The 14,444-nt window shown below is 38.3% G+C and overlaps 1 protein-coding gene across 4 annotated transcripts in view; it reads right to left on the bottom strand.

Annotated features, from left to right (window-relative positions):
- Positions 1 to 14,444, bottom strand: part of LOC129727483 (scavenger receptor class B member 1-like) — a 431,317-nt gene that overhangs the window by 171,929 nt on the left and 244,944 nt on the right. The gene's annotated exons all lie outside the window — the stretch shown is intronic.

Below are 14,444 nucleotides of genomic sequence, written 5' to 3' on the forward strand. Positions count from 1 at the left end.
TAAATTTTAAATTTTCAACTGTTTTTCTGAACGTTAATCAACCGCGATCTCTTTACAATGGCCAGCGTCTAGTGTAAGTATTCAAAAGTAAGTATTGCGCAATGAAATACTTGAGTGGTTGCTTAAGGATCCTACACAATCGGGTTGTGTACTCTCCCGCCGCCTAGGAAAAAATCCACCGATTTTTATATACTACTCGTTTCCGCTGATTACCTTTCGTGTGTTGTAGTTGGGCGCCAAGTGTTACTGACTTCTTTACTCTATAGTCTGTACCGGGAAAGCTCAGTAGCAAGAGACCCTGTGACGATGGTCCCAGGATCGGCTTACTACTGGGTAATCAGCGGGGATTCGCGATCAACGGTGCGGACTACTTCCACCTTGCTATTTGGGCTATTGTATTCTGATTTATATTTAAAATGCACTTAATTATGTAAAGGAAACTCTTTTATTGAAAAAAACTATTTTTGAACGAGAATATTGAGTGATTTATTAATATTTTCTATTGTGAGTGTGTTTGTGTGTGGGTGTGGGGATGGCTGATGATCGGTACGTACCGCTGCTTAAGATGACGCTGCTGCTGCTCGGTGTGGGCGACGCTGCTGCCGTTGCGGTGGCGTAATGCTCTGCTTCGTTGCTGCTGAGGGTTGACGCTGCGGTTATCGACGGTGTGGTTATCGACGAAGGCGGGGAGCGGGGAGGTAGCCAACTCAAACGTAGTCTGCTGGTGTTTCCCTCTGGTCTTCCCTCGTTGACGTAGATCGACAGGCCCAGGACGATACCGGAGTGACCGTGCCGAGAGGGGTAAGTCCTCCTTTGCGGTGATGGCTCTAAGCCAGAGGACTGTCGCTGGTCCTTTACGGGTTAGACGTAGCGTGCATCCAGGGCTCGCTAGGCCGGTCGTGTGCTGCTTTAACCGTATGCCACGGTCTAAACTGCGTTCGCTTGGCCAATTACGGGCCGCAACAACTCCTGTTGCCACTGACAACTCGTACAAGAACTCTTCTAATTTTCTAGATTTCAACGTTATGCACACGACTACCAGATACTATCTGATGATGGCTGGCAATTTGGGCTAGCAAGAAGGCTCTTCGCGCTCTTTTTTTCGCCAATCTTTTTCGATGGATGCGCGATATTTCGCGCCTCAATCAATTTGACACCCATCTGTATAACAGCTTTCCTCCTCCTCAACAAATCTGTCATACTGGATGGGTGCTGCCCATTTTACCACCCACTTGTACCCACTGTGTGATGTTTATATTGTTCAGTGTGCTTACAATTTCTGGTATTTCTACTTATTTTATTTTGACTAACCCTACTAACCTATACCATTTACATACCAATACATTTTACTAACCCTACTTATGATAACCCTTAAATATTAACGTGAAAGTATGACTAAACATTTAAGCACAAATAAAAATCATACTGGATTCTGTAACCGACGGTTACATACGTAGACGTACCGATGACGGTTGATGAAGATGTTATGAATAGAAGCACAAGTTCACAATACACAGAAAGATACGATTGTTTTAACTTTGCCTTGATGTTTGACAGATTTGGTGTGTCTGATAGAGTAGCGTCAGCATTGGCAACCAGTCTTTTCAAAGATTTTGAAATGAAAGATCAGCATGGCGAACCTCTCATCATGGATAAATCGAAAGTTCGTAGAGAAAGAGAGAAATGCAGACGAATAGTGCTCCGCAAAAGGTTTGATGATTCCAGTTTAATAGCGTTTTCATTCGACGGCAGAAAAGATGATACTTATACGAAAGAAAAAATTGATGGTAAGTATCATAGTAGGATGGTAAAAGAACCTCACCTTGTTATTTTGAGAGAACCGAATTCTCGATTGATTGGTTACGCAAGACTGGTAGAGGAAAGTGCTAAATACAAAACAACAAAATTGAATGAATTTTTCAACGATAAAAGCATATCTCTGGATGCATTGATTGGCATATGCACTGACGGTGAGCCAACAAACACTGGCACACACGGTGGAGTTATACGAAGATTCGAATTGCTGCTAAAAAGACCATTGCATTGGTTTGTTTGCCTTCTACACTTCAACGAACTTCCGTTTCGACATTTGTTTGGGGTTTTGGATAAATCATCCACCACTGGACCAACATCAACAACCGGGAAACCAAGCAAGCAAATTGAAAATTCTGAAGCTCTTCCGGTAAGTCATTGCTATCACACATTTATTATAATTTTCTAACATTTTGAATGGTGAAATCATAATAAATTTATTTAATTATTATATATTTTTAGGTGGTGAGCGACTTGCAGAGAATTGCGTTGGAAAATATGCCTCCTGTTGCAGAACAGCACGAATATTCCACCGATTCGCAGTACTTATACGACATGGCACATGCAATTTCTAATGGCGTGGTTTCTGTGGATCTGGCTAACATAAAACCAGGGAAAATTGTACATTTTCGCTGGCTCACCAAGGCCGCTAGATTATTACGATTATATGTGACAATGAAAAAACCACCTAAAAATTTAAGAATTCTGGTTGAATTTATAATTAAGGTTTATGTGCCAAAGTATTTTAATATCAAGTATTACAGCTCTCTCGTGTACGGTAGTGTATTACTTTTCAAGTACATTACTTGGGCACAATTTCTGGAGCCAAATTTACGCACTGTTGTCAATCATGTAATTAAAAATAAAAAAGCCGTGCGAAATTGCCCAGTGTTGAAACCAAAAAAGACTTCAAACAATAATTTTTTAGTTTCTTTCCTATGTTATGATCGAATAAATTTTTATAGAGAAAACAAAAATCCAAAAACAAAAAAAAAAACATTTTTTTCCTAGAAACTTCATTTGTGCGGAAAAATAATAGCCATTTCACTGATTTTTGTCATATAAAGTGCCAAAAATGGTGATTTTTTGATATTTTTTGATATTTTTGTATGGGAGACCCCCTAGGGGGGTCCCAGGGGGGTAACACCAGCATGGGTGGGTCAGCCCTCCAAAGTTAGTGGGGGTCGGTCATACATTTGGACTCGATTGGGTCACTCTAAATGGGTCAAAACAGGATTGTTTGAAATTTGACCTTTTGGGTACCTACACGTTAGTACAAAGGACACCAGAATTCATTTTAGAGGTATGGTTTCTTGAGAAAAGTATCTTATTTTGATCCCTAAAATCCGAAAATCATATGTGCCTAAGCGATTTTTAAATCGACCCACCCTAATATATATATATATATATATATATATATATATATATATATATATATATATATATATATATATATATATATATATATATATATATATATATATATATATATATATATATATATATATATATATATATATATATATATATATATATATATATATATATATATATATATATATATATATATATATATATATATATATAAATATATACTAGTTGAACGTTCCCGGCGATGCTCGGGATTAAAAGTTTCAAAATTAGGAATCTTTTTTTATAATTCATTGCATTATTAGCACAACTCACTTCAAAAATATTTCACATCTTATACGTCCATCATCACTTCAAGTACTTTAACAATCGGAGAACGCACAGAACGCATTTTGTGATTTGGGGATGTTTCGGATTTCAAAATGACGTATGGATTTCGGAAGTTTCGGAAGTATTGAAATGGTTGGCCAAATACCACTTTAGATTATTTTCCTGAAACCAGAAGTCGTTATTTTGAAAAATGTTATGTGGGGTCATCCCAGTCCCGAATATACCACACTCGGGTGATAACCGGATATTCGTCAATCGTTTACAGTAAAACCTCTTTTTATGTAACTTTTAGAAGAAAGAAATCAAAGTAAGAAGGATTTAGCGTGACCATTCATGCTTAGTTCTCCTCTATTATCATATCTCAAGAGATAACATGTTAATTTTTGCAACGAAAATGTTTGTTGGTGCCCAAGGAACACGTCTGAGAAAAAGTTAACGTTTTAATCCACATAACTACGTATAAATTAAAAAAAAAAGATTAAACCAATTAAATGCGGCCTTTACTCCAGCCAAATGTCCCAAGATCTAATTTTGGTAAAAGTAAAAAAGTATTTCGAATCCCGTAATGTGTTACTATTCACAAAACTACGAAAACATCAGAAATGTATTTTTTTTCTGCTCGACTTGCACCAAATTGAAACATAGATTCTTCTGCAAGAAAATATTTGCAGATGTTGAAGGAACAACGAACATTTTATTGAGAAAAAACAATTAATTTACAGGCGAATTGAGCTCATGCTCAAAAAATCAAAGTTTTGCATGTATTATATGTATAATATATATAAATTTTGAAAAGAGTATTTTAATGTGTTTTTCTGTATGCAGGAAATCATCTTCAAACATACGTAGTTTTTAAAGTAATATCTCAACTTTTAGCAATAAGATAGTTATTATTTTTCCTCAAATGAATTTCCTGAACATTAACAAACATTTCAATGAAGAACAATTACATATCATAGCTTTGAATTTCGATTAAGATGCAAATTGAGTTCAAATATTCATGATTTTGCTTGTTTTACTTAGTTTTGTGAATAATTTCTCTATTTTTAGTTATCAGAAAACTATTATTTCTTCTCGAATTCCTGAATATCAACGAACATTTTATTGAAAAAAATCACGTGTCATCGCTTTGAATTCTGATTTAGAGACAAATTGAGCCTAAAAAATAATGGTTTTGTATTTTTCATGTGGTTTTGTGGAAAATATTTAAATTTCAAATAAACAGACACCTATTATTTTTCCCTCAAATATCTTTCCCAAACACAACGAACATTTTATTATAGTAAAAATCACAGATCACTGCTTCGAGTGTTGATTTAGAGGCAAATTCAGCATAAAAGTCACGATTTTGCATGTTTCACGTAGTTTTGTGAATAATATATCGAGTTTTAGTAATCAGATTTCTGTAATTTTTTCTCAAATGTCTTTCTTAAACATCAACGAACATTTTAATAAAAAAAGAATCACATGTCATCGCTTTGAATTTTGATTTTGAGACGAATTAAGTATAAAAAGTCATAATTTTGCATGTTTCACGTAGTTTTGTGAATAATATCTCAAGTTTTTGTGATCAGATACTGATTATTTTTCCTCAAATGTCTTTCCTGAACATTAACAAACATTTTAGTGAAAAAAGAATCATATGTCATCGCTTTGAATTTTGATTTAGAGGCAAATTTAGCACAGAAAGTCATAATTTTGCATGTTTTACGTAGTTTTGTGAATAATATCTCAAGTTTTATTAATTAGATACCTATTATTTTTTCTCAACTGTCTTTCCTGAACATTTCATATTAAAAAACCTGCATGTCACCGCTTATTATTTTTGATTTAGAACGATTCAAAATGATGATGATTTCTGTACACCTCAGAGACTGAGGGAATAATATCAATAAGATCAAGCGTTACGGAATTCCATTTTTATATAGTAGATATATATATATATATATATATATATATATATATATATATATATATATATATATATATATATATATATATATATATATATATATATATATATATATATATATATATATATATATATATATATATATATATATATATATATATATATATATATATATATATATATATATATATATATATATATATATATATGTGGTCCCCGTGGCTCTGTGGTTAGCGTTGTCGGTCGGCTAGCTCTCCCACACGGTTGTGATATCGGGTTCGATTCCCGATCGAGTCAAGGAACTTTTAGAGCTGGAAATTTTCTCGACTCAGCACTGGGGCAGGGTGTATCGATCGTTGTACTTATCCTACACACATGCAAAATGTGCCATAAACAATATCGATAACGAATTCCCTCAACTAATCTAGTTGATCGAGTTGACTTTTCTCAAGAAACCATACCTCTAAAATGAATTCTGATGTCCCTTGTACTAACGTGTAGGTACCCAAAAGGTCAAATTTCAAACAATCCTGTTTTGACCCATTTAGAGTGACCCAATCGAGTCCAAATGTATGACCGACCCCCACTAACTTTGGATGGCTGACCCACCCATGCTAGTGTTACCCCCCTGGGACCCCCCTAGGGGGTCTCCCATACAAAAATATCAAAAAATCACCATTTTTGGCACTTTATATAACAAAAATCAGTGAAATGGCTATTATTTTTCCGCACAAATGAAGTTTCTAGGAAAAAGATGTTTTTTTTTTGTTTTTGGATTTTTGTTTTCTCTTTAAAAATTTATTCGATCAGAACATAGGAAAGAAACTAAAAAATTATTGTTTGAAGTCTTTTTTGGTTTCAACACTGGGCAATTTCGCACGGCTTTCTAATGTCGCCTCCATAACAGCCTCAACATTTTCCGATATTACTCGTTGGAAACGCTAGCTAGCAGTTGAACGTGTTGTTCCGTTCCTTGTATATGTAATGGAATATGCGGATCAGTAAATGGTGAATCATCTTCATTTAAATATGCTATCAATGTTTCATACGGAATGATTCGCGTGAATGGTGGTTCAAATACGTTATTTTTATCTGTCAAATCGATCATTTTCGTGTAATCGAAGCAATGGAAGTTTATATCTGGTTTTTTATATTCTCTAAGTTCCGATGGGTCTTCAACATTGTCTCGATATCGTAAAATTTTCTTGATAGCAGAGTCGCGCACCTCTTTCCTATCATCAAACAACATTGATAGCAAGATATTTTCCGAATGTGCAAAATATGGATTATTTTTAATTACATGATTGACAACAGTGCGTAAATTTGGCTCCAGAAATTGTGCCCAAGTAATGTACTTGAAAAATAATACACTACCGTACACGACAGAGCTGTAATACTTGATATTAAAATACATTGGCACATAAACCTTAATTATAAATTCAACCAGAATTCTTAAATTTTTAGGTGGTTTTTTCATTGTCACATATAATCGTAATAATCTAGCGGCCTTGGTGAGCCAGCGAGAATGTACAATTTTCCCTGGTTTTATGTTAGCCAGATCCACCAAAATATTTTTCTGGCAGCCCCTTTTTGCTCAAGTTCCAGTTGACTTCAACGGAGTGTTGTTATTGTCAGAGTGAAAAGATAGTTATTGTATTTAAATTTAAAACAAGTTCGTTTGATAAAGTTTGATAGAGATAGATAAAATGAAGTGCGTTTTGTGTAATAACAAAAAACAGTAAGGAATGTGAGTTTTTTTCGGTTCCCGAAGAATCCGATTGTGAGGAAACAGTGGATGGATTTTTGTTGCCTCCCAGCAGACTATTGCATTGACGAAAACACCCGACTTTGCAGTGTTCGTTTGGTTTTTCTGGTTTCAGACTCTGCGTCACTCTATTTATTCACTCTGGTTCTACAGTGTGCGTGGGAACAGTGGAAACGGAACGTCCGTGCGTGGTAGCCGTTGTGGTAGCATACCAGCGGTGCTCGCCTGACTGGTCGAAATAAAAGTATTACTTATGATGTAACAGAGTGATATACGATTTTATGTTCAAAAGGACGCCAACTGCAAACGCCATCTGCAATGAGAATGGCTCAGAAATATGTGTAATTGTGTATGTATGCGCTGAAGACTCAGGACCGAATCCCATGCGAAGCAGGAGAAAACAAAAATCCAAAAACAAAAAAAAACATTTTTTTCCTAGAAACTTCATTTGTGCGGAAAAATAATAGCCATTTCACTGATTTTTGTCATATAAAGTGCCAAAAATGGTGATTTTTTGATATTTTTTGATATTTTTGTATGGGATATATATATATATATATATATATATATATATATATATATATATATATATATATATATATATATATATATATATATATATATATATATAAATATATATATATATATATATATATATATATATATATATATATATATATATATATATATATATATATATATATATATATATATATATATATATATATATATATATATATATATATATTTATATATATATATATATCGGCAGAGCTGTATGCCACCACGGGTCGGTAATTGGCGATTACCGAAGGCCACGGAAGTGCTCACTGCTAGCAAGCAGTCCCGGACCATCAGCGGGAGCTAGCCTAGGTCGTGGCGAGATTCAGGCATTGGGCCGCTGAATTCTCGCAAAAGCCACTCTGTCCGGAAGCAGCTCCGACGGAGCGATTAGTGCCTCTCCCACCACCCAAATGCACTATATCGCCCATTGGGGCCGATGCCAGTAATGTTCCCAATCACGGCAACTGGTGGCATTACTATCGGATTTCGTTTTCGTACCACGATTTTGGGCTGGCACCTGCGCCAAGCTCCCTTAGTAATGTCGTGTGATAACGGCTCGAAACGGCGAGATTACAACCGGTGCAGGGGTCTTCGTCCCGTAAAACCTGGCAGGCCTTCCAGTACGTTCCGAGTCCATTGCCTGGTGGGAACCAGGCAGGAGTAGGATCAGATGTCTTTTCCTGACTTGCGCCGGTCGGGGGTGTCATAGTTGCCCCCCCATTTGCGCGAGGTGGCATCCAGCGGTCTCCGCCGAGAAAAGTGGAGACGGATGCAGTGAAGGTCGCCTGCAAAGACGGTAAAGGCAGTACGCCTACCGGATCTACGCAAGACATCGCGGTGGCTGGTCCACAGCTATTAAAGGTGGTCGAAAGACAGCGGGACACGCTACCGAGGGTAGTGGCCCTGTCTGAGCAGCTTGATGCTATAATCGAGTTTGCGAAAAGTCGCAGCAATACAACGAAGTACTTGAAGCAGGCCCTCTACATGCTTCAGTCCTCCGATGATGCTGCAAAAAAGGAGCATGCCGAGCTCGAAATGAAAGCTGCGGCTGCGGAGAAAGAGGAGACGAAGGTGACCGAGCTGGCGACGAAGTCCGTCCGAATGGACACCAGCACGTTTGCGGCGGTTTGCGTGGCAGGGCCAGCTGCCAAACGAACGCGACAGTCCCCCGGGGGCACCAAGAAGCGTTTAATCGCAAACAGCCCTCAGACCGATGTAGGAGTGGCGCAAACAACGCCCACGGTGGCAGCCAAGGAGCAGAAGGCTCCAGGTAACCCGTGGGTAATGGTTCCGGGAAGGAGTAGGAACCAAAAAGTGGTGGCCAAAAATCGCACCCGGTTAAAAATCTTGCGACGAAGAAAGTTAAAAATAAGGGCGACGCACTCATCCTTAAGACAGAAGAGTCAAAGTACTCGGAAGTCCTGTAGGCAATGAGAGGCGATGCGAAGCTTAAAGATCTTGGGCAGATGTGCGTAGCATCCGCCGATCCCGCAAGGGAGAAATGATCGTGGAGCTCCGCAAAGAAGCCAGAAACAAGGGCCCAGCCTATCGGGCATTGGCCCAAGAGGTGCTTGGAGATGGAGTGCAGATTCGGGCACTCACGTCGCAGGTAACCCTACAAATTAAATACCTGGACGAGGTCACCGAGGCATGCGAAGTCGTGGATGCCCCGTGGGTGCCCAGTTCGACTGCGCAAAGGCCCAGTAGGGACCCAGACCGCCACTGTCAGGCTTCCGTCAGTGGACGGAAACCAGGCGCTAAAGGTAGCGAGGCTCAAAGTGGGCTTGTCAATGTGCCCACTCAGCATCTACCAGCCGCCGGAGGTCTGCTTCCGATGCTTCGAGCAAGGACACAAGTCTTTTAGCTGCAAGGGCCTGACAGGAGCTCCCTATGCAGGCGGTTTGGCGCTGCGGGCCTCAAAAGCAAAGACTGCGGAGAGCCCCCGAAGTGCTTGGCGTGCGCCGGAAAGCGTGATGCAAAGCACATAATGGGAGGCCCGAGGTGCACGGCCGGTAAGCCGACTAGCAAGCCACGGGCGTGATAGTGACACAGCTAAATTTGAACCACTGCTTGGTGCACGGCCGGTAAGCCGACTAGCAAGCCACGGGCGTGAGAGTGACACAGCTAAATTTGAACCACTGCTTCGCGGCTCAGAAACTGCTATACCAAGCAGTCACTGAGTCGTTGTTTTTTTTTGTTGTTGGACATCGCCATAATCTCGGACCCCTACGTATTTCTTCCGGAAACGGTAACTGGATTTCGGACGGGTCCGGTATGGCGGCAATATGGACGACGAGCAGGTTCCCGGCTCAGGAGATAGTGTCAACCTCAAACGAAGGATACGCGGCAGCCAAGGTGAACGGGGTGTACTACTGCAGCTGCTGTGCTCCGCCTCGTTGGTCTACCGAGCAGTTCGCAAGGATGATCGACCGAGCCACCGGGGAGCTGATCGGTCTATCGCCGTTGGTAGTGGCGGGCTTCAACGCATGGGCAACTGAGTGGGGAAGTCGACGCACAAACCAGAGAGGCCATCTTGTTGGAGGCTTTGGAGGCTTGAGCTTCAACATAGATCTGGCTAACGTCGGCACGAAGAGCACCTTCAGTAGAAACGGCGCGGAGTCGATCATCGATGTGACGTTCTGTAGTCCAGGACTGATCACGAACTGGAGGGTAGACGATGGCTACACTCATAGCGACCATCTGGCGGTCTGTTATAGCGTAGACTGTAAAATGAGACCGCATGTGGCGAGTAGAATTAACACTTCAGCTCCTCGCGGGTGGAGGATATCACACTTTAACGAAGAGGTATTTGCGGAACACGAGGCGAGCAGAATTCGTAACCCGAGCGCTGATAAACTTGTTGCCATACTTTCGCGGGCGTGCGACGCCACTATGCCTAGGAACCGCCAGCCTAGGCTTAGCGACATGCGTTCTCAAAGTCCGATTGAGCTAAAAGCTTGCATAGGGACTTTTTTCGGGAAGACGGAATCGATTTCTATTGGCACTCTAAGGTTATAGTGAAACGACCACTAAACATAATCGCTGTTGTCGAGCGTTCGGGACGAAAATAAAAAAAAAACTTTGTTGAATGCCTAACTAAATTACTCACACTCATCGTAAAAAACCCAAATTAATCCACCTAGCGGTGAGACCCAGCCTTTATCATTAGAACTTATTATTTGTTAAAGTAGATTTACACGAACACTTTAATTTTTTAGAAAAAAATACACCTTGAAAATTTCTGCTGGATTTATTTTCCACTTTAAATAACGAATTTCTGGTAGCCAACAGCACAACTATACCGAATATTTAAAACATAACATTTACACACATATGAGCATGCATTAACACATACACTTGCAAATACCATAAAATAAATATGTTTCAAATACATCACGCGAAAAATCCAGATGACTACTCCTGGTTACCGAAATACATCCTATAATGGCCAAATTCTGCCTAATCGGGGTATTTCGATGGTAAAGACGCACAGTGGTCTGGAACTGCATATAGTCGGAAAAAAGTCAATTTTTCAAATTAATTCATCGAGCAAGCCCTCTTCGGGAATCATTTCTACAGGGTTTAAGCTGGTGAAAAATCACCAGAAAGCTCGGATTATTAACCCCCTAGTGCCCAGTGCCGCCTCTAGGCGGTCTTTAGTCGAACCTCTAAAAAGCTTCAATAAGAACTTAAAAAATGTTTATGAGGCTTAATAGTGATTTTTTCGAAGTCCGTCTAAAAATTAATTTGGGTACTAGAGGGTTAATGTTGTCACACATTTAACTTAGTTGAGAAAGTAGGCTTCTTGTGGAATCGCGACTTATTTATTTTTACGTTGTTTACCCAAGTGATTTATTACAGAATGCAGAAGTAGTAATAAATGTTACAATAGTGTCGAATTGATTATATGGCCTTAGTCATGCATTATAACAACTTCAGATATCCTTTTTAGAATTGTTTCATGCAAATGAGCCCTCCACAAAAAATACAACAAAATACTTGGCACTCCAACTTTATGTAGTGTTTCAAATGGTATCCCCGCCGTTACCCGCGCTCATTTAAAAACTAAAATGTTCCCTTCCCTTTATTACAAAAAATCACATCAATGGACAACGTAATTCTAATTCCCTAACAAAAAAAAAATGTTCCCTCGTGTTCATAGTGACAGGAACAAAAAAGTTTTCTGGGCAATTTTCGCCGAAACTTTCACGATATCAAAAACAAAAAAGAGCGTGCGACGCGCAAGCGGCCATTTTTTAGCAAGAATTGTTAGCTTAGAGCGCAACTCATAAAATTAAAATTCTAACTACCCAAATATTAAAAGCCGTTACGCATACCTTAACTTTGTTTGATATATCTGTATCGTGAAATTCGAGATTTTTCGGGGTTTTCTTCTTCGACATGCTATAAGTAGCTGTAAATCATATTTCTTAAGATTAATTGCTAAATTTCCCAAAAAATGCATCACGTACTAATTTCATATCCAAGGAAGAGTTTCTCAAAATACTATTCCCTTAGACATCATCCTTCTATTTTGCTTCCACGAGAACTTAGCGACAGCGCCGCCCTAGCGGTGAAATTTTGAACTACATAGTCATTTGCGCAAGTTAGCCAATAGTTTCAGGATCAACATTCGAGAAGACATCGTTCATACAGGAGGCAACCCTTAGTAGTTATTAATTTCGCCCTGATTTCAGTCTTTTTCGACCACTGTGAGACGGCGACTTTCAGTTTCTGGAAAACAGCTTAAAGTGACCAAATATCATTCTTTATGAGTATTGCGGAAGCATTATACCCAGAGGCCAGAAATCAAATTGAGATGTCACTTTTAATTTCTAGATAGTAGGTCCGATTCATGGACAAATATTACCCAATGTTTTTCAAAAACCGGGATAATGCTCGGAAGCCGGGGTGAACTCTATACTTTACTTTGAGACTCAATTTTACAACTTCCGGTTTCTGGAAAACATCCTCAAAATGTCAAATACAATCCAAAGAAGGTATATCCACTCTTCGGGTTCTAGAATATTTTTGTTATATATAAAGTCATATTTTTTTGTGAAAATCGGTCCAACCATTCTGAAAAAAAAAAAAAAGTGAGCCTAGGCAGTATATATTTGGAATATGTTTCTTTTCAAAAGGTGATTTCCTTCTTTCATACGTAACAAACAAAGTTATAGCCCAATTACAATAAAATTCAAAAGGGGCTTGTGGGATAACTAGTCCTTCAATACGACAATAATTTTGAAAAACAACCCAAATTAATCCACCTAGCAGTCAGACCCAGCCTTTCTCATTCACACTAATGATTTGTAAAACTAGATTTACATGAACGCTTCAATCCAAAAAGGGAATATTCACTCTTTGGGTTCTAAAATTTAATGTTATAATTGAAGTATAAACAATGAAATTTGACGTACTGTTAGTGCTTAAGATATAGCGAAATAAAATAAATGACTCTTAATATCGAACAATTTGATCACGATCAATACCAGGAACATTCAAATAGTACGATACCATATTCAAATCATGTCGAGTCCACATATATTGATCGAAGCAGGTAGTCTTTGAATTTATTTTCTTTTCATAACTTTTGAACCACGTATCAAATTGTTATGAAGTTTGTTATTTGTGAGTTTGAGAGATAACTCGTTCGTCAGACACTAGTTATGTTCAAAGCAGTCATGTAATCTTTGAGATAATAGACTTTAATTGTTTTTACAATTTAATACTCAACGGTTGCTTAAGTCTTTTTATAATCAAATAAAATGGAACCGTATAGGGCAGTCAAATTTCGAAACCACGTTTTCAATCTAAAAGCATTAGTTAAACTTCAACTAGCTTGTTCATCCAATATCAATATTGTTCAAATCGGTTGTGTAGTTTCTGAGATAATGAAGTTTCGTGATTTTCACATTTCGATACATTACAGACGAAGTTACAGCCCGATGACAGTAAAATTCAATAGGGTGGCATGAGGCAGCTAAACCTTTAATTTTACACTAGTTTTGTGGAAATCGGGTCAGCAATCTCCGAGAAAAGTGAGTGAGTTCAAGTAGTCTTCGGAATATGTTTCTTTTCATAGCTGGATTTCACATTTTTAAACATAACAGGCAAAGTAAATATCCTATTGAAAAAAAAATCAATAGGGTCTTATGGGGCAACTAGACATTTCATTTGACACTGATTTTATGAAAATCGGTCCAGCCATCTCTGAGAAACATGAGTGAGTTCAAACAGTCTTCAGAACACGTTTCTTTTCATAGCTTTTAAACTACATGTCCAATCTTTATAAAATTCAAAAGTTAAAGGTATTTTTGTTAGCCCGTTCATTTGAACCAATTTTGTTGTGTAGTTTCCGAGATAATGATATTTCATGATTTTTATATTTTTATACATAACCGCACACATACAGAAAATGCTCAGCTCGTCGAGCTGAGTCGAGTGGTATATGCCTTTCGGCCCTTTGGAGTACTTTTATACTTTCTGTTTTGCAAGTGATTGCTATACTTTTCTAGGAGAAAGGCAAAAATGATTCAGCTGAATCTAAGAAAAATGAGTGAATTTCGAAGTGTCTGGAGCACGTTTCTTTTAAAAAATTTTGAACCATATGTTTAATCTTTAGTTAAGGATTTTCAAGACAGCCCGTTCATTTGACACCAATTTTGTTTAAGTTGGTTGTGTAGATTC

The sequence above is a fragment of the Wyeomyia smithii genome, chromosome 3 (assembly GCF_029784165.1).
Source record: "Wyeomyia smithii strain HCP4-BCI-WySm-NY-G18 chromosome 3, ASM2978416v1, whole genome shotgun sequence".
NCBI lineage: Eukaryota > Metazoa > Arthropoda > Insecta > Diptera > Culicidae > Wyeomyia > Wyeomyia smithii.